Source organism: Rutidosis leptorrhynchoides, chromosome 4 (genome assembly GCF_046630445.1).
Source record: "Rutidosis leptorrhynchoides isolate AG116_Rl617_1_P2 chromosome 4, CSIRO_AGI_Rlap_v1, whole genome shotgun sequence".
Classification (NCBI taxonomy): Eukaryota; Viridiplantae; Streptophyta; class Magnoliopsida; order Asterales; family Asteraceae; genus Rutidosis; species Rutidosis leptorrhynchoides.
In genome coordinates, this window is record NC_092336.1 from 352,607,198 (window position 1) to 352,612,673 (window position 5,476).

Genomic DNA, 5,476 nt, shown 5'->3' on the forward strand with positions numbered 1-5,476 from the left:
TTAACTTGTTCACCGGATGCTTTATAACCGTTAGTGTTACTTAACGTTTCGAATAAACCGCGGACTGCGCACATGTTTGACTTTTGTCGTAACCGGAATATTATGACTGTGAAATATTAATTATTATTTTATAATAATAATTACTTGGGTTTTTGGATGCTTAATTACGCGTAGAAATTTAATTAAGCGTACTAGTTAGTCTTGTTGGACTTTCTACCTTGTTGGACTTAAGCCCACCCTACTCTAGCTAGTGGCCCAATTAAATAGCCCACTTATTAATTACTAGTGACCCATTAATATATAAGACAATTACCCATTTAATTAGAGGGAACATGCTAGCAAAAATGTCAAGTATTATCCATAATGTTACATGAGATCCTAGCATAAGTACCTACTTTAGACAACCATTAACCAAAAAGTAACTTTTTGTCCCCCCTTGTCCCCCCTCAAAATTTCGGCCACCACCACCATTCCCCCCCTCATTTCACTATAAATACTAGCCTAATCCCATCCATTTAACACTTGCTCTCATTTGAATTTCACACACATTTGCTCTCTTATTTCCTTTCTAGACTTTCTTACTCTAGAAACTTGTAAGTTTTGCTTTTTCTTCTTCTTCTTCTCCTTTCTATTTCGTGGTCACCATCATCATTAAAGATCAAGCTTTTTAGCTTTGATCTTGATTACATCTTGTTGATTCAAGCATGAATCCTTCAAGAACATGGAAGATTCAAGCTTTCTAGCTTTGAATCTTCACCAACTTTGTAGATCTAGATTATTTTAGCTTTAATCATGTTATTTTGTTGAAAAGATTCAAACTTGTGTTTGTAATCTTCATATATCTTAAAGATCCAAGCTTTATGCTTCAAGATCTTCAAGAACAACCAAGATGCAAGCTTTCTAGCTTGAATCTTCATATCTTATTGTTCGATCTAAGTTTTCTAACTTATGATCTTGTTATTTTGTTAAAAAAATTCAAACTTGTGTTTGTTATCTTCATGTAACTTAAAGATCCAAGCTTTACGCTTCAAGATCTTCAAGAACAATAAAGGTTCGAGCTTTCTAGCTTTGCAAACTTGTAACTTGTGTGAATAGGATCCAAGCTCTCTAGCTTAGGATTCCATCACCTTATTTGACTTAGATTGTGTTCGTACTTGTTTGATTGATGTAAAGTTTGTAGCTTTAGTTGTAAATGTGACTTGTAATTGTGTTAAGAATAAGAATATGATGCAACCTTGGTTCATCATCCATCTAAGACTCTTGACTGAGTTGTATCCTTACTTGGTCTTAACATATTGTGTATTGATGGTGGAATCTTAGTCAAGGTGATGCTAACCCATCAACTAGTTGTACACTTGAAGCTACAAGCATCAAGGATGAGAACCGTGATGAGCATCAAGCATTAAGAACCCCACCAGAGCACTTACCTACTGTTTTTCGTATCTGATCAGACCACCTGGGCTACTGGAAATTTGATTTTCAGTTAGTTCGTTTCGAGTAGATGATTTTCCTTTTAGACCTCATCTTAATCCGAGTTATGGTTTAGGATTTATGGCCCTTCGAGAGTCACTACACCCTATTAACATTGTGCTGAAATTTCTGACCTACTCGCACTTAAACCGTCGTCACGGTCAAACGAAGACGAGTTAGGTTCTAAAAATTGGTCAGAGATTAGGGGACTCATATCCGGAGCCATAGCCACTGATTATGCGTCTTTTCGATTTACGTAGAGGTCGTAGCATCTGACCGAAGTCAGCCTATTGTTTCGATCTCTATTCTTGTCGAACTTACTTAGCTTTTATGATGATGAACGATGATGATGATGACGCTAAAACTTATTTTATGCACTATTAGAATTAATAAAGACAACCTACTGACCTAGTAACCCTTGATTTAGGTTGACGACCTTTCGAACCGACTTACTACTTGCGTACTTTCATTACCGACTTTATCGCTTTTATCACTGTGAGTTATAGCATCCCTTTTTACTTTAATTATTTTGGGACTGAGAATACATGCGCTTTTTACATTTTACATACTAGGCATGAGTACTTAAACTTTATATGTGTGTGGGTTATACAACGGCATAAACATTCCCCTTAGCACGGTAACGTTTAGTCATTGGTTTTGAACCGGTGAACGTGAATCTTAGATATGGATCCATAGGGTTTGACATCCCCACTCGGGCTAGTCGCGCTAGCATTTAACGGGTGTTTAATACTTCGTGAACATACACACTCGCCAAGTGTACTTTCAGGGGGTTATAAACTTTAAGTCTAGTTACCGGGTGCCCACTGTTATACATATACTTTTCATACTATTTTGTTACACTGAAATCTCGTGGCCAACCTTACGTTACTGTTACAACTTAAACTATAGCTCACCAACATTCGTGTTGACTTTAAGCGTGTATTTCTCAGGTGCCTAGAGGTTTCTTGCTTTCGCTGTTAGATTTGCTGTCATGCTGTTATTGAATTGCTGTTAAGGACCTGCTGTATTAGTTATCCGCTGCATTACTAGAGATGTCTCAATCTTGGAACTTTTCTTTTGCATTTGTAGTTTATGTTAATTTCAAATAATGACTTTGTAACGACCTTTATGTCACGTTATCTTTTGTAAACGCTATGTCTTTATGAATGCAAACTGGTTTTCAAACAGCATGTAGTACTTGACCGTGTAAAGATCCTGCTGTTGACGAGTCTTACACGATGGTTTTATACGGGGCGCCACATTTGGTATCAGAGCATTGGTTGTAGGGAATTAGGTTGCATTAGTGAGTCTAGACCTAACCTAAGTAGGATTCACTAATAGGACTAATCTACAACTTGCTAGTTTACTTGTTTCTGCAAAACTTTCTACATGCTTTTGTCTACATTTTCAGCTGTATGATCTTACTGCATGCTATTGCTTATCTTCACTGCCATGCGAACTTGTTGTATGCTTATTTTCGCTATTGCATGATTACTATCTGCTTTCACATGTTATTTCTGTTTAGCACTGTTATTATTACTGCCATGCTAGGTTGCTGTAGTGCCTAATACAAGCTTGCTTTATGACTTACTGACATGGAAAAGTTATTTTTCCCTGTTCAGATGTCGGATATTCCACATGTCATCATTTTGGGCAGCGATTCAGACTCTTCAGCCACTTCACCTGCCACTGTTGCCAATCCTCCGATCCCGTCAGCGACACCCACCAGTGACCCCGGCGCTTCATCCTCCGGAACCAGCAGCCATACGCCTGCCCCAGTGGTTACCTCAGACGGAGCCCAGGACCCCCCAGGAGATTTCAGCTCTACTTGCCCCAGGACCCTCGGAGCCACAGCCCCGCTCCGGTAGTGTTGTGATTCCTGGAAAATACGGGGACGTTCCGTTCCGTAATGAGCATAACCATTGGTGCCGACGCCTTCCTGATGGACGTGTCATACCGATCCCACCTTTCAGATACCAGATCATGAGTACCGGTCGCCGAGCGCTGCCACCTCCAGCTGTTTTCGACAATTCATCATCCGACGACTCATCCACAGACGACTCTAGTGACAATGACTCCGACGAGGAGGACCCTGATGATGAATCTGTATAGCCACCCTCCACCCCGCCGAAGAAGCGGTACCGTTTCGATGGCACCGTTATTCCGGGGATCAACGGAGGTCGAGCGTTCACTGAAGCACATGGTCAGCGTCGTAGGGTTACCGCCCTTAAGCGGGTTGTACCTTACCCTGCTGATCCCTTCGTGCATAAGCCTTACCGCTATGCAGCATCTGCTTCTGGTGCTAGACCATCTGCACCACCGGCACCACCTGCACCAGCAGCACCGCCTGCTCTGCCAGCCCCTCCCTCTGTCGAGGAACTGACGAGGGAGGTGGAGATCCTCTGTGCTCGGGTAACTGAGCTCGAGGACCAGATGTCCCACGTAATGGATATCCTTTACCCACCGTCACCATAGGGTATTGTAGTAGATTTCATTATGTAATCTCGTTTGTAGTTCATGTTTTACTTATGTATTGTAAGAACCTATGCGAATGTATGCAACTCTTTATTAATGAATGGAACTTTGTATTGTTTAATTCTTGCACAGTGTTCTATTTACGTTACTGTATGTTGGTTTTGCGGTATTTGTACCTGGTTGCGTTACTTAATTGGCATGCATTGTGTTGTTCCCCTGTTTGCCATATACTGTATTATTATATATTAAATGCTGGATTTTGACTTAAGTTAAAATTTCTGTTTAGAAGAGCAATGGCAAATGGAAGAGCAGCACCCACAGCAGTACAAATTGAGGAAATGATTGCTGAACGAGTAGCCGCAGCCATGGCAAATGCTATTCCCCCAGCCCCACCGGTTAACCAGAACGTCCAGAACGGTTGCACTTACAAAGAGTTTCAAAGCTGCAAGCCCCACAACTTTAGTGGCACTGAGGGGCCAGTTGGTTTGACTAGGTGGTTTGAGAAATTAGAAGCTGTGTTCCGCATCAGCAACTACTCAGAGGCGAACAAAACCAAGTATGCCTCATGTATGCTGTCAGACGGCGCCCTAACCAGGTGGAACACACTGGCTCAAGCTAAGGGTATTGATGAGGCTTATGCCATTCCGTGGGATGAATTTAAGGGGGCCATGATCGAAGAGTACTGCCCCAGGACAGAGATACAGAAGATGGAGGCTGAGTTCTGGGAGTTAAAGGTTGTGGGCAACGATCTTGATGGTTACAACCGTAGGTATCTGGAATTAGCGCTGATGTGTCCCACGATGGTCACCCCGGAATTTAAGAAAATGGAACGCTACTTGTGGCGAGTTCCCAAGTCCATTCAGGGGAATGTCACCTCTTCTAATCCACCCAACGTCCCGGCAGCTATGCGCATGGTGCATACCCTTATGAACCAAATTATCAGCAAAGAATCGGGAGCCAGTGGTGAGAAGCGTAAGTGGGACTACAACAACAAGGGGAGAACCTATGATCAAACCCCCGATAAGAGGCCTAACGACGGAAGGAACCCCAACCCGAACACTAGCTCGAACCCCAACTACAAGGGTAGTCTACCACAGTGCAAGAGGTGCTACAAGCACCATACCGGATACTGTAATGTGGTCTGTGAAAAGTGCAACAGGATCGGGCACGTTGGCAAGAACTGCAAGATTTCCATCCCAGCTGTGAGGACAAACCCAAACGGACCAAGGAAATGCTATGAGTGTGGACAGCAGGGCCACCTTAGGAATGAGTGTCCCAACAAGCGAAAGGACGGAGGACCACCGCGTGGAAGAGCTTTCAATGAGAACGCAAGGGATGCCCGTGAGAACCCCGACTTGGTTACAGGTATATTCACTATCAACAGTCTATTAGCCTCTTTCCTATTTGATACTGGTGCCGATAGGGGCTATGTTTGTAGACACTTTTGCTCTAAGATAGATTGGTCATTAGTGCCTTTAGAGGAGAATATGCTAGTTGAGGTAGCCAATGGGAAACTTGAGAAAGTTGACCA